The following is a 26,027-nucleotide window of genomic DNA, read 5'->3' on the forward strand; positions in this document are numbered from 1 at the left end:
CAAAGATGTGCAGGGTAAGTGTATAGACCACGCTAAATTGCCCCTTAATTTAAAAAATAGAAGTGGGTACTTTAATTCATAAATAATTAAAACAAAGTATGAAACCGAGCCACATAAGGGGATAGTGTGCAGGATTCTCTCGGCTGGAGAATCGCCGGGTCGTGCGCGAATCGCGCGATGCCGCCCCAACGCCGGTCCGCCAATTCTCCAGAGAGCCGAGAATCGGGCCATTGGCGCCAGCGCAGTTGGCGCGGCGCCGGAGTGGCCCCCCCCCCCCAGCGGTTCTCCGCCCGGGATCGGCCAAGTGGCCGTACAGAAAATTAAAAGTCTCGCCGCCGCCGTTCACGTGGCCTCACCATGCATCCATCCGGGGCAGCCTGCTGGGTGGGGGAGGGAGGGAGGGTGGAACCCCTGGCGGGGGCCCTCCGCTGTGGCCTGGCTTGTGATTGGGGCCGACCGATTGGCAGGCCAGCCTCTCGGCCTGGGAGACTCTTTTGCTCCGCGCCGGCCCCTGTAGCCCTACGCCATGTTGTGGCGGGGCCAACCCGGAGAAGGGAGCCACCGCGCATGCGTGCAATCGCGCTGATCGCACCGCGCATGCGCGCAATCGCGCTGATCGCACCGCACATGCGCGCAATCGCACCGCACATGCGCGCAATCGCGCTGATTGCACCGCACATGCGCGCAATCGCACCGCACATGCGCGCAATCGCGCTGATTGCACCGCACATGCGCGCTGATCGCACCGCACATGCGCGCAATCGCGCTGATCGCACCGCACATGCGCGCAATCCCGCCGGTCGCACTGTGCATTCGCAGACCCGCGGCGCCCATTTGATGCCAGTATCGGCAGCTTGAGTCGCTCCAGTGCTGTGCTGGCCCCCTGTAGGGGTCAGAATCACTGCTCCTGGGGGCATGTTGACGCCGTCGTGAAACGCGACAGCGTTTACGACAGCGTCAACACTTAGCCTTAGGAGCAGAGAATCCCGCCCATAAGGTTAGATTCTCTATAGGTGCTGAATTGGTGGACTTCTACAACCACTAAAGTGGCGCCGGTACCGTAGCAATTTATGATCCGCTAAGGGACCAGCACGGGTGCCACATGGAACTCGAGTGATTCCAATGACCAATGGTGTCTGATTTGACAGGGTCGGGATTGCAACTCGAGAAGCTGACAAGAGCTGGAGACCTTCCTGGGAGCCGTGGAGAAGAGGCAGGCACCCTGTTCTGTTCCCCGAGGTGGGAAGGAGGCTACCACCCACCTCTGTACACCTGGCCAGAATGCAGGTAGCAGAGGTCGTGAGCTCTGTGGGCCCCACCACCAGGACCGGCCAGCAGAAGCTGCACAACCTCCTCAGGATGGCCAGGGTGAGTAGGCACCCCTGGCACTAACCCCTGTCTCACCCATAATCTCCCATCTCTCTCCCCACCCGCAACCCGGATGCAGTCTGCTTGCACCCCACCCTGAATCACATGCCTGCACCCATACCGCCCACCATGGCCAGGTGCCCTGGATACCAAGGCCACCAGCTGCCCACTCCCTGTGCTGGACGCATCTGACTTCTGAACACTTTTGATCCTGGAGCACCAATCCGGGGAAGACACGGCCTTTCCGTCACAGCTGTCTCCAACACCCTCCACCAGCACAGAGACACTCACCTCGGTTGGGCACTTGAGTGAAGAGGCTCCTGCGGCACTATCTGGTGTGTCCCACACACGTGTGGCGCTACATCAGGTGGAGGTAGAAACCCCCGAGGGTGCAGATGGTCGGAGGGCAGCCGACCCCAGGAACTATCTGTCGTCCAGACAGGTCTCGGGCTTTTGGAAATGATGCCCATCGATGCTGGATTTGCAGACACAAGGCCGGGGTTTACATGAGAGGTTGTCAGAAATCATCAAGCACCTGCATGTGCAGTTGGAAGAGTCCAATTGCCTGCAAGGGCAGGAGGTAGTTTCCGACCATCCATGCTACCGAGGCTAACATGACATGGGTGATGTCCGCAGTGGAGGCCTTCGTGACAAAGATATCAACCAAGGCCTGGGACACCCTGTGTGGGTGGTGGCCGAGGCACAGGACAGGCACAGGCAGTTATGTACCAGCGTCCAGAGCTTGGACCAGTCACAACGGACATTGATGGCATTGCCCGGGCGCTGGCTGAACTAAACCAGTCCAAGAGGACCTGCACCGTCCCAAAGAGAGGTGGGTCAGTCCCTGTGCTCCATGGCCGCGAGCATGGAGACCTGGTCGAGACGAGAGCAAGCCTCCAGGACTGGCAGCACCAGGTGGGAGGCCTGGAGCCCGCTCTGGCTGCACCCCCGTCTCAGGGAGTAGCCCGGGAGGGCCATTGGGCACCTCGAGGGAAGAGAAGGTGATGGAGCCCATGCCGGTGATCCAGATGGGGTGCCGGAATACCACAGCCCCTCAGTCTCCTCCCCCCACCTTGTCCCTGGCACATCTGATGGGCAGTGGGCAGAACAGGGTTGGGGGGGGGGATGGGTTGGGATGTTTGAGCCGATGGCCAAGCCCCCTAGTCAGTGAACCTTGAGGTGATTAGAGCATCCTGTGTGCGCGGGTCCTTGCGCACAAGTTGTGCAGCCTCCACTGATGGCCCGGACCCCATGGCCTGCCCATTCTGGCCCTCCTCGTCGGCCGAGGCCTGGCGTTCATCCTCCTCCAGCACGTCACTATCCACATAATTGTGGAGGACGCAGCAGAGTCTCCTAGCACTATACTGGAGGACACATCCTGAATGGTCGAGGGAGCAGAACTTCCCCTTCAGGACTCCGATGCATCGCTCGATCGTGACTTTCATGGCAGCATGGGCATCATTATAGTGGGTCTCCGCATTGGTCTGAGGCATCCGGATAGGTGTCATCAACCATGACCGTAACGGATTACCCCTGGCTGTTCCCCCTGGCCCCATCAGTGCCCAGCGCTGTGAGGGACGCTGGATCCAGCTCCCATCCCTGCTGTCAGAGGTACTGGTGGCTGAAGCTACCCATGCCAGCAGTGTGCTCTGCGGCCACTGTCCAGCACCCTTCTGCCGGGGATACCGTGGGGGTTCCCCTTGATTTGATTTGATTTATTATTGTCACATGTATGAGTATACAGTGAAAAGTATTGTTTCCTGCATGCTGTACAAACAATGCATACCGTAAATAAGGAAGGAAGGAGAGACTGCAGAATATAATGTTACAGTTAGAGCAAGGTGTAGAGAAAAGATCAATTTAATACGAGGTAGGTCCATTCAAAAGTCTGATGGCAGTAGGGAAGAAGCTGTTCTTGAGTCGGTTGGTACGTGACCTCAAATTTGGGTGGGCCATGTTGCCCCTCTGGCAAATGGCATCTGGTTGTGGGTGAGGTTTGGAGGTGAGGTGGAGGGAGGGGTCGGGTGTGGGATGGGTGCATCCCATATGGCCGGTGTCACTGTGCGAAAGCACAGACTACTGTGGGTGGTCTGCGGGTTGCGCGGCAAGATGGCTGTCTTGCCGACCATGGCCAGCTGTGCCTGGACACCACCCGTTCCTGGGGGTCATCCTGACACATGGCCCATTCCCTGGTCACCCGCTGCTACACTCTCTCCCCCCCCAACAACCCCATTCCTGACAGACCCCCCCCCCCACAACCCCATTCCTGACAGACCCCCCCCCACAACCCCATTCCTGACAGACCCCCCCTCCCAACAACCCCATTCCTGACAGACCCCCCCCCACAACCACAACTCCATTCCTGACAGACCCCCCACAACCCCATTCCTGACAGACCCCCCCCGCCACAACCCCATTCCTGACAGACCCCCCCCACAATCCCATTTCTGACAGACCCCCCATCTCCCCCACAACCCCATTCCTGACAGACCCCCCAAACAGACCCCCCCCAACAACCCCATTCCTGACAGACCCCCCCCCCCCCCCACAACCCCATTCCTGACAGACCCCCCCCCCACCCCAACAACCCCATTCCTGACAGACCCCCCCCAACAACCCCATTCCTGACAGACCCCCCCCACTCCTGACAGACCCCCCCCCCACTCCTGGCAGACCCCCCCGCAGCCAGCCATGCTGGCGGCAGGACTGGCAGCCCATGGTTGTGCCTCTGGGAACATGTCCTATCTCCTCTCTCCCTCAGCAGTCGTGGTGCCTGTTTCGCGATTTTAAAACCACAATTTTGAAACCCGTGTTCGTTAATGCCTGGTGGAGGCGGAGCATAGCGGAAGACCCGGACTATACCGGGTCAGGCCCGTTTATGATATGCCAATGCCGTTTACTGTACGTGTGGAGTAGAATGCACTGACACTACAGTCGAGGCACCGGAACATGGCATTCTGTCGGTGCTAATGCCCGCCACGATTTTCAGCTCAGACGCGATTCTAGGCCCAATATCTTTGGCTTCTTCATTGAACAGTCTGATCTCCTCACCAGCTGTCAGCCAGAGCAGTTCAGGGTGTGGAGGCTACTTCAGAGTTTAAAAAGTCTGACCAGGAGGATACTGTTGAGCAGAGGACTGCCCGAGATCATCATGACAAGGGCGATCTTCAGGTTGCCTAGGGCTGTAAGAGGCAGTCCGGGCACGGAACCCCCATCACGGGGGAGGGTACTGGGATCAAGACCTCACTCACAGCACGGGCCCACCCAATCCCCAAGACCCTTGGGGAACACCCCTCTGCAGTTTGGCAGCGGCAGAGGGGCACATTAGCAATGGGGTGGTTCCCTTTACCTCTCTGGGGGTCCATCACGCCAGGCTAGGGCGTCGCTGCCATGGTGCTGGGGGCAATGCACCATTGGCAATGCCAGGGCAGAGGGGATTTAAGGGCGTTGGATGAAGGGGAGTGTTTGAAGGGGGCGGGGGGTCGGCTCACCCGCATGGTGTAGAGGGGTTCTCACCTGTTATTCCCGTGAGGGGAGGGAGGATGCCCCTCTATGAGGAGATGGGGCTGCTCCCATTATCAGCGGGGGTGGGGTGGTGTTGACATTTGCGCTGCTGTGGGGGTGGTGCCTGCCGCTGGACTTTTGGGATCGAGGTGCCCGTTCAGAATGGCAGCCTGAACTGGAGAGAGATGGGAATCCGACGCACTTACCGCTCTGCCAAAGGACTGTGACTCACATGTGGGCACTGCTCCAAGTGCCTGAGGGGACCAGTCCCAATGCTCCGGTGGTGGGAGCACTGACTCCGGAATGGAGAATTCCACCCAACCTTTCTGATTGTAAATTTTGAAATTGTACATTTGGTTCTGTAACTATTCCATGATTGTATGTGTGACAAAATATAGTTTCCGGTTGTAAATGTTGATATTGTTTAAATTACAAATATTGCTCATGTTATTTTAAATTGGGTGGCAGAGTGGTTAGCTCTGCTGCCTCACAGCGTCAGGGTCCCGGGTTCAGTTCTGGCCTCGGGTGACTGTCGGGAGTTTGCATATTCTCCCTGTTTCGGCGTGGGTTTCCTCCGGGTGCTCCCATTTCCTCCCACAGTCCAAAGTTATGCAGGTTAGGGCGATTGGCCATGCTAAATTGCCCCTTAAGTGTCAAAAGGTTAGGTTAGGGAGTTATTGGGATAGGGCCAGGAATTGGGCTTTGGGGGGGGGGGGGGGGGGGGGGGGGGGGGGGTGCTCTTTCAGAGGGTCGATGCAGACTCGATGGGCAAATGGCCTCCTTCTGCACTGTACGGATTCTGTGATCGCTCTATGAACAGCTGCTTCTACTGGTTTCGGGAGATCATAAAAAGGAACAATAACAGAATGAAAAACTTTCAAAAGATTGCATCAAATGACAGTACTGATTTTTAAAAGCAAATGCTTACTTCAAGTCGGACATGTAACAGCAAATGGCTGCAATGCCAGATATATTTTCTTAAACAGGAAAAGTGTAACCGTTCTATCTGCTGCAATTTTGAAGCTGCCATCTTTTGAACAAGACATTAAACCAGGGGTGGGCAAACTTTTCCGTGCAAGGGCCACATTCAGAAATTCACAATTCACAAAGGGCCGCATAGTATATTAAGTAAAATAATTACTTCACCCGGTTATGATTCTGGGCGCCTCATATAGAACATAGAACAGTACAGCACAGAACAGGCCCTTCGGCCCTAGACGTGCCGAGCAATGATCACCCTACTCAAGTCAACGTATCCACCCTATACCAGTAAGTAACCCAACAGCCCTCCCCCCCCATTAACATTAAAAAAAAAAAAAATTTTTTACATTTTTTTTTTTAATGACTTGGTGGGCCGCAGAAATACCTTTGGCGGGCCGCATGCGGCCCGCGGGCCGTAGTTTTCCCACCCCTGCATTAAACTATGGCCTTAACCAAGGTCCCCCGTCTTTATTTCAAAGACGGAAACTTTTTCCAATGTCAATATTTATCCCTCAATTGACATCTCAAAGGAACTGATCATTTCATCATTGAATTGGTGTTTCTGCGAGTTTGCTGTGCACAACAGCGAACACAAAGTTTCCACCAGTAGGAGAAACTAAAATCGAGGGCACAGCATGAGACTGAAGGTACGATCCTTTAAAACAGAGATGAGGAAGAATTTCTTCAGCTAGAAGGAGGTGAATCTGTAGAACTCTTTGCTGCAGAAGGCTGTGGAGGCCAAGTCACCGAGTGTCTTTAAGACAGAGATAGATAGGTTCTTGATTAATAAGGAGATCAGGGGTTACAGGGAAAAGGCAGGAGAATGGGGATGAGAAAACATCAGCCATGACTGAATGGGGAAGCAGACTCAATGGGCCGATTGGCCCTAATTCTGCTCGTATATCTTATGGTCTTCATACTGAATTTGTAACTGTTTGCCAATCCAATGGCAAAGCTGGGTGGGGGTACACTCTTCTTGATGACATCACATTTGTAATTGAATAAAATTGTTGTCTCAATCATGTCTGGCTGACTGCTGTGGCACATTGTAAAGGAAGGATGTAGGCATGTACCCACAATAGCGTGATCTTGGAGTCTACAAATTATTTCCCTCTGTCCTTCTACCCCTTGTTTAGAAGTCTTGGGTCTTGTGCACAACCTCTGTGTGCCAGATGCATTTTGTTATGAAGGCAAAGCAATTAAAACCAAAAGAAAGGAAGACTTGGCCTCCAGCCGGAAATTGAAAAGTGTGTTCCAAATTGCAATCAAACTCTTATTGACCTTACTCTGCGTTACTGAACAGTTAGGGATTTTGTGTACATACCAAGGCAAGACCTGTGCAAACAGCTGAATTGTTAATCCTAAATGATGTTTGCTCATCATTATTCAATTTGCTGGGGTGCATAAATCACCATCTGAGCTGACTGTAATAAAGTAAACTCTAATGACTTTAAATAAGTATTTTCATGTGTTATAAAAGGAAATTTACCCCTGGTGGAAGAAGTCAATATTTGCAGCATGGTTTAACACAAACCCCAGAATCACATGTCCCCAGAAAGAGGGTTAAATTAAATGGCAGGGTTGTGTTGGATTAGGATTGGTCATGGAAGAGGTGAGGGTGATGCTCCAAGAGAGAAAGAGATTGATGATACTCTGTCTTGGCCTTTGGAAAGTGAGAACACTCCCCAATAAATTAACAGGGTGTCGGAGCAGTGACCCGGGAGACTCGGGCTCTGCAAAGGCCATTTACAAAGCTGTGCAAATCTACAGCGCGTGAGTTGGAGGAGTGTTCAGCAACTCCACCTGCTTTGTCTGTGGCCTTTCAATTGACCATAGTCACAAATCCTGGAACGTTGGGTCATTCCAGCCACCAAAGTGTGATTTTGCTGGCATTTAACAGTTCATCATATCTACCTGCATTCAGAAAATGACCGGTCAATCTATTTTCCCGAAGGTTAGCAAGTGAATCCATTCTACCAGGAATCCTAAAAGATACATGTTCAGATAGCAATAGTTTTAATTATCCAGCACTGGCTTTCACAGAAATGTGTATGTGGTGAACTGTGTCCATTTTAAGAAGTCTTACAACACCAGGTTAAAGTCCAACAGGCTTGTTTCAAACACAAGCTTTTGGAGCACTGCTCCTTGCTCAGGTGAATGGAGAGGTATACCTCTCCATTCACCTGAGGAAGGAGCAGTACTCCGGTTTGAAACAAACCTGTTGGACTTTAACCTGGTGTTGTAAGACTTCTTACTGTGCTCACCCCAGTTCAACGCCGGCATCTCCACATCATGTGTCCACTTTAGGGAACGCAAACCATTACTCAATAATGTACATCGGGGATAAGGTGTTCCATTCCCTCAATATTCCGAGAGTTTGCAATGCTGAGCAAATCGAGGTTGCAAACTCTTGAAGCCAACCCAATAACCCCATTCACCCTACACCAGTTGTAGCACAATGTGCCACTGCAAGACAAGGTTTATCAAAGACCAAAAATATCCCTCAAAACTTTGGCTGATAATAAAATGACCCAATCCTCAATTTCAGCCCAAGCACCCATATAACAAGGTACAAGATGCAGACATCTATCAACAGCACTGTAAAGCAAACTACTGCTTCAGCAAAAAAAAAAGAGGGCTCACATTTATCATGGTGTGATGCATGCTGCACTGCATAGCCAGCATAGAAAGATAGAAACAGGAGTAGGTCATTCAACCCCTCGAGCCCACTCCACCATTCAATTAGATTGCGGCTGATCTGTACCAACTCTACTTACACACAGGAAAATGGGAAAACTGTCCTTCTGGATATCATGAAAGAACACACATCATGGCAAAACACATCTGTGTCCTGACAAGGGATGACAAGGAGTTCTAAGAATCTGCTTTGGGCAACCTCACTGAATAACCCTTTAGTTGACAGGCTCTCTCTAGTCAATACAACATCCATTTACTACAGTGTCTATTCACTGCTTTGGTGCATTCAGTACTTCAACTAGAAACTGCAGGGGAAGGGCCAATAATAGGATACTTACATAAAACAAACATAGAAAATACAGCACAGACCAGGCCCTTCAGCCCAAGATGTTGTGCCAAACTTTTGTCCGGGATTAAGAACAAATTAATCTACACCACATCATTCTACCGTAATCCATGTACCTATCCAATAGCCGCTTGAAGGTCCCTAATGTTTCCGACTCACTACTTCCACAGGCAGTGCATTCCATGCCCCCACTACTCTCTGGGTAAAGAACCTACCTCTGACATCCACCCTATATCTTCCACCATTCACCTTAAATTTATGTCCCCTTGTAATGGTTTGTTCTACATATTATTTAATTTCTTCTGAGGATGCTGCTAGGTAATATATAAAATCTTTGGTGGAATTTAACGCACAAAACAGAGTCCCGTTTTGGGCGCATATTGCGGGATGGTTTCTCGGTGTTGCACCCCGCTGTCAAACAGGACTCTTTTTTTGGCCACGGTGAAGAACGCCTCGTTGAGGTGTCTGTGTGGAGTTTGCACATTCTCCCTGTGTCTGCGTGGGTTTCACCCCCACAACCCAAAGATGTGCAGGTTTGATGGATTGGGCCACGCTAAATTGCCCTTAGTGTCCAAAATTGCCCTTAGTGTTGGGTGGGGTTACTGAGTTATGGGGATAGGGTGGAGGTGTTGATCTTGGGTAGGGGGTAGGGTGCTCTTTCCAAGAGCTGGTGCAGACTCGATGGGCCAAATGGCCTCCTTCTGCGCTGTAAATTCTATGTAAATTGCCCCTTAATTGGAAAAATAATAATAATTAGGTACTCTAAATTTAAGGAAAAATAAATAAAATTTTAAATGCCGTTCTGATCTCTCCACCACCTGGGAAACCCCACCACAGCCTCCGGTTCCCCCCCCCCCCCCCCCCCCCCCTTCCCCAATTTACTTCTTAGGGGGTCCTCAAGCCTCATCCACCTCACCCCATCTCTTAAGGGCAGGGCAACCTGCATCAAGTACCTTGGCCCTGCCAGCCTGGCCCTGTAGCAGTGATCCTGCCAAGGTGCCTGGGTGGCAGTGCCAGGGCACCCCAGTGCCAGGGGGTGTGTCAGAGTATCACCCTGCCCAGAGTCCGAACATCTGATGGGGGCCTTCGGTGACCTGGGAGACCCCCCAGATGCTGTGATGCCTGGCCCACGTTTGTGTGCACCTGTGTCATGGCGAGGTCTCCCAAGCGCAGGTGTTAGTTCCCAGGCCCAAGGGAGAATTGGACGCACACATATTTAAATGTACCAAATGGTTCATTTAAATATGTTAATCTGGATCTCATCCAGCATCTTGTGAGATCATGTTAAGATCCCGTGAGGTGTTCTGAGCATTGCAAATCTCATGAGAGGCTTCTTGCGAGATTTAATGGCCTCGATGTGTCACTGAGACGGGTGGGATGAGGCCCTATGATTGCACCCAATGCCATTTACAGAAGTGTGCTGTTTTAACTTGTGCAACCTTCTTTCGCATGTCATTCTCATCTCTCTTATAAGAACATAAGAACTAGGAGCAGGAGTAGGCCATCTGGCCCCTCCAGCCTGCTCCGCCATTCAATGAGATCATGGCAGATCTTTTCTGGACTCAGCTCCACTTTCCGGCCCGAACACCATAACCCTTAATCCCTTTATTCTTCAAAAAACTATCTATCTTTACCTTAAAAACATTTAGTGAAGGAGCCTCAACTGCTTCACTGGGCAAGGAATTCCATAGATTCACAACCCTTTGGGTGAAGAAGTTCCTCCTAAACTCAGTCCTAAATCTACTTCCCCTTATTTTGAGGCTATGTCCCCTAGTTCTGCTTTCACCCGCCAGTGGAAACAACCTGCCCGCATCTATCCTATCTATTCCCTTCATAATTTTAAATGTTTCTATAAGATCTCCCCTCATCCTTCTAAATTCCAACGAGTACAGTCCCAGTCTACTCAACCTCTCCTCGTAATCCAACCCCTTCAGCTCTGGGATTAACCTAGTGAATCTCCTCTGCACACCCTCCAGTGCATGTCCTTTCTCAAGTAAGGAGACCAAAACTGAACACAATACTCCAGGTGTGGCCTCACTAACACCTTATACAATTGCAACATAACCTCCCTAGTCTTAAACTCCATCCCTCAAGCAATGAAGGAGAAAATTCCATTTGCCTTCTTAATCACCTGTTGCACCTGTAAACCAACTTTCTGTGACTCATGCACTAGCACACCCAGGTCTCTCTGCACAGCGGCATGCTTTAATATTTTATTGTTTAAACAATAATCCCGTTTGCTGTTATTCCTACCAAAATGGATAACCTCACATTTGTCAACATTGTATTCTATCTGCCAGACCCGAGCCTATTCACTTAACCTATCCAAATCCCTCTGCAGACTTCCAGTATCCTCTGCACTTTTCGCTTTACCACTCATCTTAGTGTCATCTGCAAACTTGGACACATTGCCCTTGGTCCCCAACTCCAAATCATCTATGTAAATTGTGAACAATTGTGGGCCCAACACGGATCCCTGAGGGATACCACTAGCTACTGAGTTCTTTGCATACATATTTCCCACATTTATTTAAGCCTCCATGTATTATCTTCATCTCAATTATTACTGGCTGATATCATACTAGATAACATGACTGTTATGCTTTTCTATTGATAACTTTAGCAACTGAAACTTAAATGCTCCAGCTACATATATCGGGCCTGTGACGACAAACACCCTGCCAAACCTGCCCAAAATTGACATTTTGGTTGAATCACACCCATCATTCTTCGAGACAGGAGGATAGCAGTCCCTCGTTATGATGTCCTTTTTAAAAATGGTACTACTTTTCCAGACCCTCTCCTGAGGTATTCTTCATGCTCAGTCTCAAATGGACCTGGGACAAGATTTTACAATGTGTCAGCGTTCCTCCCCATCCTGGTGAAAACATCAGCAGCAAACCTGCACCCACAGGCTTCAACCGTTCACCCCATCTATACCCCTCATCATTTTATAAACTTCTCCCAGGTCGCCCCTCAGCTTCCATCTCTCTCGCGAGAACAATCCCAGTCTATTCAATCTCTCCATTTCTACCAGGTTGCCCCTCAGCTTCCATCTCTCTAGCGAGAACAATCCCAGTTTATTCAATCTGGCCTCATAGATACGGCCCTCCCTACCAGGCAACATCCTGGTAAATCTTTGCTGTACTCTCTCCAAAGCTTCCACGTCCTTCTGGCCTCCGATGGGGTCTGGCCCGCAATCGGGGCCCACCGATTGGTGGGCCGGCCTCTCTCCCCCAGGGCCTACTTTGTTGTGCTTCCGGCCCCATAACCCCCACGCCATGTTGCATTGGGGCCAGACCGTTCAGTAAGGCCACCGCGCATGCGCGGGTGGGCACGTCGCAACTGCACATGCGCGGGTTGAAACGTCGCCACTGCGCATGCGCGGGTTGCAGCGTCGCTACTGCGCATGCGCGGGTTGGCACGTCGCCCCCAATGCGTGCCAGGAAGTGAGGCTGGAGCGGCATGAACCGCTCCAGCGCCATGCTGGCCCCCTGTCGGGGCCAGAATCGCTGTGGCCTGAGTCCGTTTTGCGCCATCGTGACGGCATTCACAACGGCTAGGACACTCTGTCCCGCGATCGGAGAATCGCGCCCAGTATACTGAATGTGGCCTAACCAACGTTCTGTATAACTGTAACATCATTTTCTTTTTGACTAGACTCGCAATTTCCTTGGTCATCCATGGTTCCTGAATCCTGCCTTTTCTGCCTGCCTTTCCTGTCTTTCCTTTTCATCGGCACATGCCTGTCCTGCACTCCCATCAACTGCTTCTTATAAGACTCCCACATGCTAAATGTGGATTTACCCTCAAACAACCTCTCCCAAGCAACAGCTTCCAAATCTTGCCTAATCTGGTTGTAGTTACCATATCTGAATTTGGCACCTTAACCCTAGGACAACACGCGTCCTTTTCACTGAGTATCCGAAAGCTTACGGAATTGTGGTCACTGTTCACCACATGTTCCCCCACTGCAACCTTGATGAACTGGCCGGGCTCATTCCCTAGTACTAGGTCCAGTATAACTCCCCTCTCTAGTCGGACTATCCACACATTGTTCCAAAAAACCTTTGTGGATACACGTAACAAATTCCTCAGCATCCAGACCCCAAGGGATTTCCAGTCAATATGAGGAACATTAAAGTCTCCCACTATAACAATCCTATTATTTCTACATCTATCGAGAATCTGCTTACATATTTGTTCTTCAACTTCCCGTGGGCTGTTGGGCGGCCTGTGGTATACCCCCATCATAGTGACTGTCCCCTTCCTGTTCCTGAGTTCTCCCCACAGTGCCTCATTACTTGATTCTTCCATGGGGGGCCTCCCTCTGTACAGCTGTAATATGTTCTCTAACCAGTATTGCAACTCCCCCACCTCTTTTACCTTCCCCCTCTGCCTCGATAAACATCAATATCCTGGAATATTTAGCTGCCAGTCCTGTCCTTTTCTTAACCAATTCTTCGTTATAGCAACCACATCCAAGTTCCGTGTATGAATCAAGGCTCTACATTCATCTGTCTTACCTGTTATACTCTGTGCATTGAAGCAGATACAGTACAGATCTTCAGGCCCACTGAGTTTGACCTCCCCCAGCTTGCCCTTCCTCTTAGCCAGCCTGGCCCTGGTACCATGCTTATCCCCAGTCTCTGCATTTGCTGGCTTACTGTTCTGATTCCCACCCCCCTACCACATTAGTGGGAGTTACCTGCCTCAGGGAAGGCTTTGGCCCAATCCCGGGGGAAGACCTCCTGGGAATACCTCCTACCCAATCTTCCCATTTCGCCCATCAAATGGCCAGCAACTCTCTGGTCTCAGCAGCACCGTCAGGAGCAGTGACTATTGCTGGAACTGCAGTCAGTCCCTAATGGTAATCCTTGCTGCAGTCGAATGGGGAGGTAAATTGGGGGATTTTTGTTGGGCTAAAACTGCACCGACCATGCTGCCCGTCCAAACTAAAACCTCTTCCGGAGACCAGATCCCTCTATTCCCATCCTATTCATGCCCATTCATGAACATTTTCAAGGCCGAGATTGCTAGGTTTTGAATCAGTTGGGCAATTAATAGTCTTTGACTCTGCTTTAATTTATTTTTCCTAGCTGTCTTAATATGGGATTTTGGCTAGGGGGGTGGATTGGGGGGGGGGGGGGGGGGGGGCACAGCTTTGGGAGTACATGATAAGTAATGTGTGGACCAGGGTACACATGCCACATGCCAAGCAAGAAGGGAAGACCTTGGAGAGAGCATCTAATTGGGCCAAGCACCCGTCCCTTTCTGACCAATAGCCCAAGGATTGAGGCCTGGCAAGCTTGTAACTTAGTGCTGGCCTCCACCTGCCATGGGAAAAATTGCAGCCGGGGTGGGAAGAGGCCTTTAAGTCTCAATTGATTGGCCACTTAAGGGACACAATTGGCCCAAGGGTGGGTGGACTGTCCAATGCCGCCCCACCACATGTAAAATTTGCAGTGGAGTGGGGAGTGGTTGGGGCGGGTAGGCATTGCAAACAGCGCCCATGGCATCATGTCCAATTTTATTCCCCCACCTCCCTCTCTTGGGGAGAGTAAAATTCTTCCACTGGTGTCTAATATGTGCCATGTGGCAGGCATGTGCACTCTCTCTTTCCTTTGCTCCCAAAGGCTAGCAGGTGTTTTGCACAATGCAGCCTTGACGGGATCTCCATGTCCTGGTCAATGAGCCAAGCGTTGGTTACATTATTTTCACCTTTTCTGTACGGCTTGAAGCACTTTGTAGCAGGAAGAATTAATTATTAAATATTTATACCTGTTAAGAGGTTTGTTGGAGGTCATTAAGATCAATGACAAAAATGGCGTACAACCCTTTTTATATGAGTGCAAGAGGAAAATATGGCCCTAATACCTGTTTGTTGTGATCACCAGCATTATTTTCACAGTATTTCCAGGGTTGGGGTGGGGGGCTGCTAACTGCTAACTAATATCTCAACATTCACACTAATACACTTAGCACCCCTTCTCCACCACCTCTTAGTCACTCAGCTCCTTAGCCCCTAATGGCCTTTCAAAGCTGGTTTTTATATACTTAAAAATCCATTAGAAACATACTTTTTAAAGAATACCAAAGATCAGTATTCTCGCTGTAACAATTCATATTTTACAACATCGTTGTCGACATTCCAGCCATTTAAGGCAATACTGGAATTAAAACCTTCTCACTGGATCAGAATGTACATTCGAAAAGAGTGGCAACATATTTAAAATGCTTCAAATCATTTAAATATTTTTAAATAATAGAATCTCTCTCAATAAAAAAAATGCCGTGAACCGGTTCTGTAACAAGGGGGCCTTGAGTTTAGCCATGTGAAGAGGGGTGGGTTTTGAATGGGTCAAAATTGGGCTCATAGTGTTAGTGACTTGCTCAATTGGTGACAGATACTCCACAGAGCAGAGTTGATGGCCGATGGAAGGGCAAGAGTCTGATACTGCGTAGCTCAACGCTGTCTCTGCAACCCCCACCCCCCCACCCAATAGCCCCCCACCCCCTCCCCCCACAGCCTAACAACTTGTCCCCACCCCCAGCTCCCTGTAGAACTTGGAAAGCAGACACAAATGGCAGCCCCAGCTAACACACTGTCTATGAGAGAGCATTATCTTACACTAGATAAAAGTGACTGCTTTATTACAGTAGTGACGATTGAAGGACATGTTTGTCCCTGCTCTCTCTTTGAGCACTTCTAATTAGACCGCACACCTTTATGGAAGTGCATTTGCGTACACATTTCGTGAAGAATCACTGGAGCTCTCTCCCTAACACCCTTTAACTTCCTATTTCACCACCACCCCCGCCCCAACTTTGTCAAAACCTATCTTCGACTATGCTTTCAATTATTCTTCCTAGCTGCCCTGATATGGCGCAGTTATTTCTGCTCTGAGTCACATGCAAAGCTTTTAAAATACCCTTTTCAAAGAGTTGCCACAGGTACAACCATAAAGCCACCAGAAATAGGAACAAGAGGAGGCCATTCTGCCCTTCGACGCTCCTCCGCCATTTAATAATATCATGGCAGATCTAACACTCACCAAGTCAATTTTCTTGCCTTATCTCCATAACCCTTAATTCCTCGACTGATTCAAAACCTATCGATCTCGGCCTTGAAAATGTTCACGAATGGGATGGGAATAGAGGGATCAGGTCCCCAGAAAGGTAGGACGTTTTAGTTCAGACGGGGAGCATGGTCGGTGCGGGCTTGGAGGACCGAAGGGCCTGTTCCTGTGCTGTAATTTTCTTTGCTCTTTGATTCAGCCTCCACAGCTACCTGGGGTAAAGAATTCCAAAGATTCCCCACTCTTTGAGAGAAGAAATTCTTTCTCAAATCTGTCTTCAGTGAGCACTCCCTTATTCTGCAACTATGCCCTCTGGCCCTCCACTCTCACGTGAGTGGAGATATCCTCCCAACGTTTACTCTGTCTGATCCCCTCAGAATCTTACATGCGTCAATCATATCACCTCTCATTCTTCTTAACTCCAAGGAGGACAGACCCAACCTGTTTAATCCTTCCTCATCTGACAGACCATCCATACCCGGGATCATCCTAGTAAATCTCTGTGCAGTTGTACCGTTTCCCTCTGTGCGGTAAGATTCTATCAACTTAGGGTTACTGATAATGAAGTTCCTCTCTTCGTTCATTTCATTGAAAAATAATCCTCCCTATGAATGTGGACAGATTAATTTCAGATAAACTGGTGGTGATCTGCAAGTATCATTTCAAGGTGCTGGTCTTAGGAACAGGAATAGCCCATTCAGCCCCTTGAGCCTGTTCCACTATACAATTAGATCATGACCAAATGGTACCTTGAACCCATTTACCCACCTTTGCTCCATATTCCTTGATACCCATCCCCAAGAAAAATGGTCACTCAGTCTTGGAAAGTTCAGCTGAGCCAGCAACCACAAGATGTTTGGGGGTTTTCCACGACATGCTGTAATAAGAAGCATGTCCCAATTTCATTCCTGAACAGGCCGACTCTAACTTTTAAGATTATGCTACCTGGAAATCAAGTCTCCTATTGGTTTCTCATCATCTATTCTATCAACTTCTTTTATCATTTTAAACACTTGAATAAGTTCACCTTTAGGAAAAAATCTGCATAAAATGATGCATGGACAAATTGTGACCGCTTGAAATGTAAGCTTAGAGTTTGTTGTTTGCACTATTCATATTGACATCCTCGTACAATAATCCTCTGTCTGGACTCTATTTCTTTGAAAGTCTATGTGAATTGTGTTTAGATGGATGCAGATGATGGGGATTATCTGGTGAGTCACTTGAATCCCAATAAAATCAGTTCAGACTGAAACTGTGGCTATTGGGTTAGGAGGTCTATGCTTGCAGTGTGTAACTCTGCAAATAAATAGAAAAATGAGTAAAGGTGGGCTCTAGTTCCCACCTTCACCAATTGGCTTTCTGGAGGATTCTGGAGGGTAAAAGTGTTTTGAAAGTGATTCTTAAGTATACAAAATCAGCTTTGAAAGGGTTTGGGATTAACAGGGGAATGCCAAAAGCAACCACATGCTGTTTGAGCAGTCTGTGCTGCAGTGGGCAATTTGAGCTCTGTTCAAAGACAAAATAGCAGTTCAGTAATGTGGCTGCATCGCAGCTCCACAGACAAGTTATTGAGCTGTCCAAAAGAAAGAAAAAACAACCAAACATAGATTTCAGCAGCGGGACGCTGGATGAAGGTTTTGATTGATGGGATTAGATGATGCAAAACTGTCTGATAGCCTTCTGCAGAATATACTGAAGGAACTCAAGGTCTTTCATGATGATCTCTGACGACAGATGAACAGCTATTTTATTACAGTATAAATGGAGGTTGCGGCAAGTCTATATCCTATTTTCTTAGATGCAGCCTACCAGTTTTTTCCAGTCAGGGAACGTTACGATCGTCTGACATCTTTAACATCTCAAGGTTATTTTACGAACATCTAAAATATAGCAGCTCAACAAAATGTCACGAGGCAAAATGTTTTTCACAAACAAGCAAAAGAAAGTAAATAATCTTGGTGCCCTTCTTATGGATGTATTGACATCATTAATAACAACAATAACTTGTATTTGTATAGCACATTTAACATAATAAAATGTGTCAAGGCACTTTGCAGGAGCATTATCAAACAATAATTTGACTCGGAGGCACATAAGGAAATCTTGGTGGACAGCAGGGTGGTGCAGTGGTTAGCACTGCTGCCTCATGACGCCAAGGACCCGGGTTGGATCTGGCCCTCGGTCACTGTCCGTGTGGAGTTTGCACATTCTCCCCGTGTCTCCGTGGATCTCACCCGCACAACCCAAAGATGTGCAGGGTAGGTGGATTGGCCCACGCTAAATTGCCCCTTAATTGGAAAAAAAGAATTGGGTACTCTAAATTTATTTTTAAAAAAGGAAATCTTGCGCCAGATGGTCAAAGCATGGTTAAAGATGTAGTTTTATGCAACATCTTAAAGAAGAAGAGAGAGAGGTGGAGAGATAGAAAGGTTTAGGGAGGGTGTTCCAGACATTAGGGCCTATGCAAATGAAGGCATGCCAAGGGTGGAATGATTAAATTTGTGGATATACGAATTAGGAGCAGGAGTCAGGCTTGCTGCTCCATTTTTCTTTTAAATAAACATTTTATTGAGGTAGTTTTGGTATTGTAACAACAACAAAATAAACAATGTACATGAAACTATAAACATAGTGCAAAAGCCATCTCCCTTCCTTACAGCTCCCACCTTTATTAACCCCCTACTCTAAGCTAAACTAACCCCCCCCCCCCCCCCCCCCCCCGCTTCTGCTGATGATTAACTCTGCGCGAAGATGTTGACGAACGGTTGCCACCTCCGGGCGAACCCTAACATTGACCCTCTCAAGGCAAACTTGATTTTCTCCAAACAGAGAAAGCTAGCCATGTCCGATAGCCAGGTCTCTGACTTCAGGGGCTTTGAGTCCCTCCAAGCTAATAGTATCCGTCTCCGGGCTACCAGGAAAGCAAAGGCCAGAACATCTGCCTCTTTCTCCTCCTGGATTCCGGGTCTTCCGACACCCTGAAAACCGCCACCTCTGGACTCAGTGCCACCCTTGTTTTTAACACCGTGGACATGACATCTGCAAACCCCTGCCAAAATCCCCTAAGCTTCGGACATGTCCAGAACATGTGGACATGGTTGGCTGGTCCTCCTGCACATTTTGCACACCTGTCTTCCACCCCAAAGAATCTGCTCATCCGGGCCACTGTCATGTGAGCCCGATGAACGACCTTGAATTGTATCAGGCTGAGCCTGGCACATGTTGTGGACTCGTTGACTCTACTCAATGCGTCTGCCCATAGATCATCCTCTATCTCTCCTCCTAGGTCCTCCTCCCACTTGCGCTTCAGCTCCTCGGTCTGCGTCTCCTCTGACCCCATATGTTCCTTGTAAATGTTAGAGATGTTCTCTTCTCCTACCCACCCTCTGGAAACTACCCTGTCCTGAATCCCCCTTAGCGGTAGGAGCGGGAAGGTTGACACCTGTTTGTGTAGGAAGTCCCGCACCTGCAGATACCTGAATTAGTTTCCCTTCGCCAACCCAAACTTATCCAGTGCCCTCATACTCGGAAAGCCCCCCTCTATAAACATATCCCCCATCCTCTCAATCCCTGCTCGCCGCCATATCCGGAACCCCCCATCCATACTTCCCGGGGCAAACCGGTGATTATCACAGATTGGGGACCAGACCGATGCTCCCTCTGCTCCCACATGTCTCCTCCATTGCTCCCAGACTCTCAGGGCCGCAACCACCACGGGGCTGGTGGAATACCGTGCCGGCGGGAACGGCAGAGGCGCAGTCACCAACGCCCTCAAACTGGTGCCCTTGCATGAAGCCGCCTCCACCCGCTCCCATGCTGACCCCTCCCCACCACCCACTTCCTGATCATGGCTATATTCGCCGCCCAGTAATAGTTACTAAAATTTGGCAGCGCCAACCCGCCCTCCCTGACTCCGCTCAAGCATTACCTTCCTTACTCGTGGGGTCTTGCCCACCCAAACAAAGCCAGTGATCATTTTGTTGACCCGTTTAAAAAAGGACCGCGGAATAAAGATGGGGAGACACTGAAATACAAACAGGAATCTCGGGAGGACCGTCATCTTCACTGTCTGCACCCTCCCAGCCAGTGACAAAGGAAGCGCGTCCCATCTCCGAAAATCGTCCTTCATTTGGTCTACTACCCGGGCCAGATTTAATTTATGCAGCTGGTCCCATTACCGCACCACTTGAATGCCTAGGTACCTAAAGCTTCCCCGTACTAATCTAAATAGCAGCTCCACCAATCGCCCCTCCTGTCCCTTCGGCTGGACCCCAAACATCTCACTTTTCCCCATATTTAGCTTATACCCCAGAAACCGGCCAAATTCCCCTAGAATCCTCATGATTTCTTCCATCCCCTCAATTGAGTCCGATACATACAGAAGCAGGTCATCTGCATAGAGCGAGACTCTGCGCTCTACCACCCCCAGACCAGCTCCTTGAGGCACTCAGAGCAATTGCCAACAGCTCTATAGCTAGCGCGAACAACAGTGGGGAGAGGGGGCATCCCTGCCTTGTCCCCCGGTGCAGTCTAAACTAGTCCGATGTTGGCCTATTCGCCCGTTCGCTTGCCACAGGAGCCTTATACAGCAACCTGACCCAGGCAATAAAGCCCCGCCCGTATCCAAACCGTCCCAATACCTCCCACAGATAATCCCATTCTACCCGATCAAAAGCCTTTTCTGCATCCTTTGCAATCACTACCTCCACCTCCCTACCTTCCGGGGGCATCATGATCACGTTTAACAACCTTCTTACATTGGCCACCAACTGCCTACCCTTCACAAACCCCGTCTGGTCCTCCCCAATAACGTCCGGAACACAATCCTCAATCCTGGAGGACAACATTTTGGCCAGCAGTTTGGCGTCCACATTCAACAGGGATTACGGCCTGTGGGACCCATACAGCTCCGGGTTCTTGTCCCACTTCAGAATCAGCGAAATCGTGGCCTGTGACATCGTCGGGGGCAGCACTCCTCTTTCCGTTGCCTCATTGAACATCCTCATCAACACCGGCCCCAATATCCCAGTGACCTTTTTATAAATTTCCCCTGGGTACCTGTCTGGCCCCAGGGCTTAACCCAACTGCATAGCCTTTAGACCCTCCACTATCTCTTCCAACCCGATCGGGGGCCCCCAGCCCTTCTACCAGCTCCCCGACCACCTTTGGGAAATTCAGCCCTCCAAGAAGTGCCTCATCCCCTCCGGCCCCATAGGGGGTTCCGGCTGTGCAGCCTACTGTAGAAATCCCTAAACGCCTTATTCACCCCTGCTGAATCTCCAACCAGGTTCCCATCTCCGTCTTTTACTTTCCCGATCTCCCCAGCTGCCTCCCTCTTTCTAAGCTGCTGTGCAAGCATTCTGCTGGCCTTCTCTCCATACTCATAGATTGCCCCCCTCGCCTTTCCCAGCTGCTCAACTGCCCTCCCTGTAGTTAACAAGCCGAACTCCACCTGCAGCCTCTGCCGTTTCCTTAAAAGCCCTGCCTCTGGGTTCTCCGCATACCTCCTATCGATCTATAGTATCTCCTTTACCAGTCGGTCCATCTCTGCCCTGTCCACCTTCTCCCTATGGCCCGTATCGAGATCAGCTCCCCTCTGACCACTGCCTTCTGTGCTACCCAGACCATCTCTGCTGAAATTTCCCCCGGGTCAGTGACCTGCAGATAGTTCTGAACACATTTCCTCAGCCGCTCGCACACCCCTTCGTCAGCCAACAGTCCCACATCTAACCTCCAGTGCGGGCGCTGGTTACTATCTTTACTAACCTACAGGTCAATCCAGTGCAGAGCATGGTCTGAGATCAGTGGCGTGCAGAGGTCTGGTGATGCCCGGGGCAAATCTTGATTGTATGCCCCAAAGACTCAAGTATAAGGCCTAATATACTGAGAAATATTATGAGAAAGGAAAACATTTTGAATATATAAACACAGATGAAACATGAAATAAACGCTTTATTCGATTTTAATATAAATCAATCAAATTTATTAAGTTCTTTTCCCCAAATGATACCTCCTGTCACAAAACACCTGAACTACTTCACTTTTTACATCAGCTGTGAGAAATTCTTTTTCAATGCTTATTAAAGCCAGGTTGGTCAGTAGCTCCTGTGACATAGAAGACCTCAGATATGTTTTTATTAATTTCAGTTTTGAAAATGACCTTTCACAGCTTGCGACTGAAAATGCGATTGTAAGCAGTAATCTGTATGAAACACACAGTGTCGGAAAGACATCCCTCCCATACTGCAGTAAAGACTCCAGAGCATCTTTAGGATCAGGGGGAACTCTATTCCCTCCAGCTCGAAGGAGCATCACAAAATCAATAATTTTGTCATATAACTGAATTGCAACCACATCATTGTCATAATAATTTGCAAAGTCTGAACATTCCTTTTTTAATTTCTCTCTTTCTTGTTCATCTTCAATCACTCCTGAATTCAAGTTCAGAAGAAAAGAAAATCGGTCATTGAGTCTTTGAAGACGGACACTGCGGTCTTCATTTTCAGTTTTTAATCTGTTCACAATCTCTACCATTACTCTATTCATTTCTTCTTGTGCCGTCAGTCCACTATCTCTTGCTGACTCTCCAGGCATTATTCTTCTTCTCCTTGTTCGTGCAATTGGTATTCCCCAATTTTGACAATATTCATTGGCTAAATCTATTGCATTGTGGATAATTTCGTCATTCTTCAAATTCAAGATATGAATAAGTCCTCTCAGATCACAAGAAGCTTCATGGAACCCCATTTTCGGATCCTGCAAACGTTTTGAGACTTTATCCACTGATGATAAAACTGAGTACCAAAAATGTAATAAAGCTATAAACGGGAACTGTTGAATAGAGTTCAGTAGTGATCCTGCATCAGATTTAGTTTCCCTTGAAAATTCTCCTTCCAGCAGGTGTTGAAGGCTTGCAATAACGTTGTCACACTCTTCGTGGATTACTTGCACAGCATCATGGCTGGAACTCCATCTTGTGTCACACTGTCTTTTCACAGTCCGAGTGACAAATGATTTTAACACTTCCCAACGAGAAGTAGATAAAGAAAAAAAAGTAGAGTTTTTCTAGAATGCCAAAAAATGTAACAACAACAGGTTGCACCTCACTTGCATGGACACAGGACAAATTGAGGCTGTGGTTCTCGCAGTTCACAAACACAGCTTTTAGGTTAACTTCAAGAATTTTTTGTTGAACACCTCCTCTCACTCCAGCCATAACTGCTGCGTTATCATATGCTTGACCACGACAGTCATTCATGGAAATTTTGTCTTCTTCCAATTTTTCCTGAATTTTATTTACCAGGCTGACTGCATCTTTCTTGTTGACTTGAAAAAATCCCAGAAATGTCTCCTTTATTTCTACTTTTCTGTTTTCATCAATATGAACGTAACGCAGAATTTCAAAAACCTGATCTTCATGGGCAATATCTGGAGTTGAATCCAGCATTATGCTAAAATATTTTGCGTCCTTAATTTCGGAAATTATATTTTTCTTGACAGTTTCACCAAGAAGATTGATTATTTCGTTTTGAATTCTGTTGGACAAGTAGGTGACACTTTTTGGTTTCTCTTTCCCTCTCTGCAAGTGTTTTGCTAAGGTGTCATCATATTTGGCCAAAAGTCTGACTGTTGCTAGAAAGTTTCCTGTATTTTCACTGACTGTCTCTCCTGGCTCTGATAACCCAGATATTCCTTCTCCTCGATGTCCACGATAGGCCAGATTCTGTTTTGCCAGAAAGGATATAACCTCGACAATCCGTTCAGTTATAGCTTTCCATCTTTTCTTTTCAGCAGACATTTGCTGTTGAAGTTCAGCATCTATCGTAGTTGAATGATGGAGTCGAACTACAAGGTTCAGGTATTCCCTCATGTGAGCTCTATGAGAAGGGCATTTCTCATGGTCAGGTATTGTTGGATTAAATTTTTTCCAAGTGGAGAAACCGTCTTCCTTTCCAAAGTTTGACACAGACAACAAATGATCCTTTGAAAACAAAAAGCAAACAAAACAGTAGCATGCTTTCCGATATGGAGAGTATAACAACCATTTTCTCTCCACAATTTCTCCGTTTGTGGAAACTTTATCAAACCACTGTTTGGAAAATGATCTCCCATCCTTCTCAGCAAATGGACCACTTTTATTCTGATATCTTTCAGGGCCATGTTGTAATATTGTCATCTTCAAATGATCTGGAATCGGTTTCTTCAAACAGACAAAATCGCTTCTTTGCAAAAATATGCAAATATCTTCTTTATTTTCTTCACATGGATCATCATCCTGACAACGAGACTGAGGAGAGAGAGTATTATGTTCTGACCGAGCTGAATCCGTATCAGAAAAATCCTTCTCTGCACCCACATCATCTTTTACTTCTCCAGGTTCTCCTACTTCTTCTTTACTTCTTTTTATCCATGCATCTAATGCCCCTCTTTGATGGGACTCTTCTTCGACTCTGGCCCTCTTTTTTTTCCTGTTCTGTGCTCCACTCGGTTGTACATGAAATACTCGTAACATTTCATTTTCTATCTCAAAAACCGTAAGACGCATGAGAAAATGGGAAGAAAATGGTAAACAATCGGTCAGTTGCAGACGGATAAACCATATTTAATTTCTTTGTTCCTTCGTATCAAATTATTTCACACTGATTCTCCACTGATAATTTTTTGCAATTTATATCATAGACTTGCAAATTAGTGGTATCTGTATTCGAATATTAGCATGTTAAGGAATAAATGTCTCCTATTCCGAGATTAAATGCCATAGCAGTCCTCTGATCATCCAGGCTTCACTCTTGCTACATCCCACGTAAATATTTCATTAAATATTGCCAAAAAACCTATAAAAACCGTAGTTGCACCTGTTCTAGAGCTATTCACTGACCTGAGTAGGTAAAAGAACTAATCTAGATGCACAAAAAGCTGAAGAAAAGACGAGTTATGACTCGAGGAAACGCAGGAACGAACAGCCACGTCTGCTTGTTGCTTTTGATGGTTGCACCACGTACATCATGCGCATGCGTGTGGGGGGGATGGGGAGAAGGACCATTTTCTCTAGACAGAAAGGGTACACCATGTTAAAGGAATAAAGGGCTAACAACTGCCTCTGCAGTGTGGTGAGCCTCCAAAAATTGATTTATCACCGCTGAAATTTTAAAATTACTATCTTATTTCCTTCTCTGGGGCAGCATGGTGGCCTAGTGGTTAGCACAACCGCCTCACGGAACTGAGGTCCCAGGTTCGATCCCGGCTCTGGGTCAATGTCCGTGTGGAGTTTGCACATTCTCCCCGTGTCTGCGTTGGTTTCGCCCCCACAACCCAAAAAATGTGCAGAGTAGGTGGATTGGCCACGCTAAATTGCCCCTTAATGAAAAAAATAATTGGGTAATCTAAATTTAAAAAAAAAAAAATTTTTTTTTTTAAAAAAAAATTTTTTTTTTTTCCTTCTCTGATTGGATGCCCCCATCCAATGGATGCCCGGGGCCAATGCACCGTCGGCCCCCCCCCTCTGCACGCCACTGTCTGAGATTGTGATCGCCGAGTACCCCGTGTCCACCACCCCTGCCAGTAAGGCCCTGCTCAAAATGAAGAAATCAATCCGGGAGTACACTTTATGCACAAGTGAGTAGAAGGAGAACTCCTTCACTCTTGACTTCACAAATCTCCATGGATCCACCCTGCACCCCCCCCCCCCCGCCCCCCCCCCCCCCCCGCCCCCCCCCCCCCCCCCCCCCATCTGCTCCATGAACCCTTTCAGTTCCTTTGCCATTGCTGGCACCCTGCCCGTTTTTGAGCTTGATGAGTCCAAGCCAGGGTCAATAACTGTCCTGAAGTCCCTCCCATGACCAACCTGTGCGAGTCCAGGTCCGATATCTTCCCCAGCATCCTCTTTATAAACTCCACATCATCCCAATTTGGCACATGCACATTTACTAATACCACCTGCACCCCTCCAGTTTCCCACTGACCATAATGTACCGACCTCCCACATCCGAGACTATTCTACCCGCCTCAAACACCACCCGCTTATTGATCAGGATCGCAACCCCTCTAGT

General features: G+C 48.4%; 1 protein-coding gene across 1 annotated transcript in view; it reads right to left on the reverse strand.

Moving 5' to 3' along the window:
* LOC119975063 (WD repeat-containing protein 72-like) overlaps positions 1 to 26,027 on the reverse strand; it is a 410,282-nt gene that overhangs the window by 63,262 nt on the left and 320,993 nt on the right. The window lies entirely within an intron of this gene.

Source organism: Scyliorhinus canicula, chromosome 12 (genome assembly GCF_902713615.1).
Source record: "Scyliorhinus canicula chromosome 12, sScyCan1.1, whole genome shotgun sequence".
Taxonomy (NCBI): Eukaryota; Metazoa; Chordata; class Chondrichthyes; order Carcharhiniformes; family Scyliorhinidae; genus Scyliorhinus; species Scyliorhinus canicula.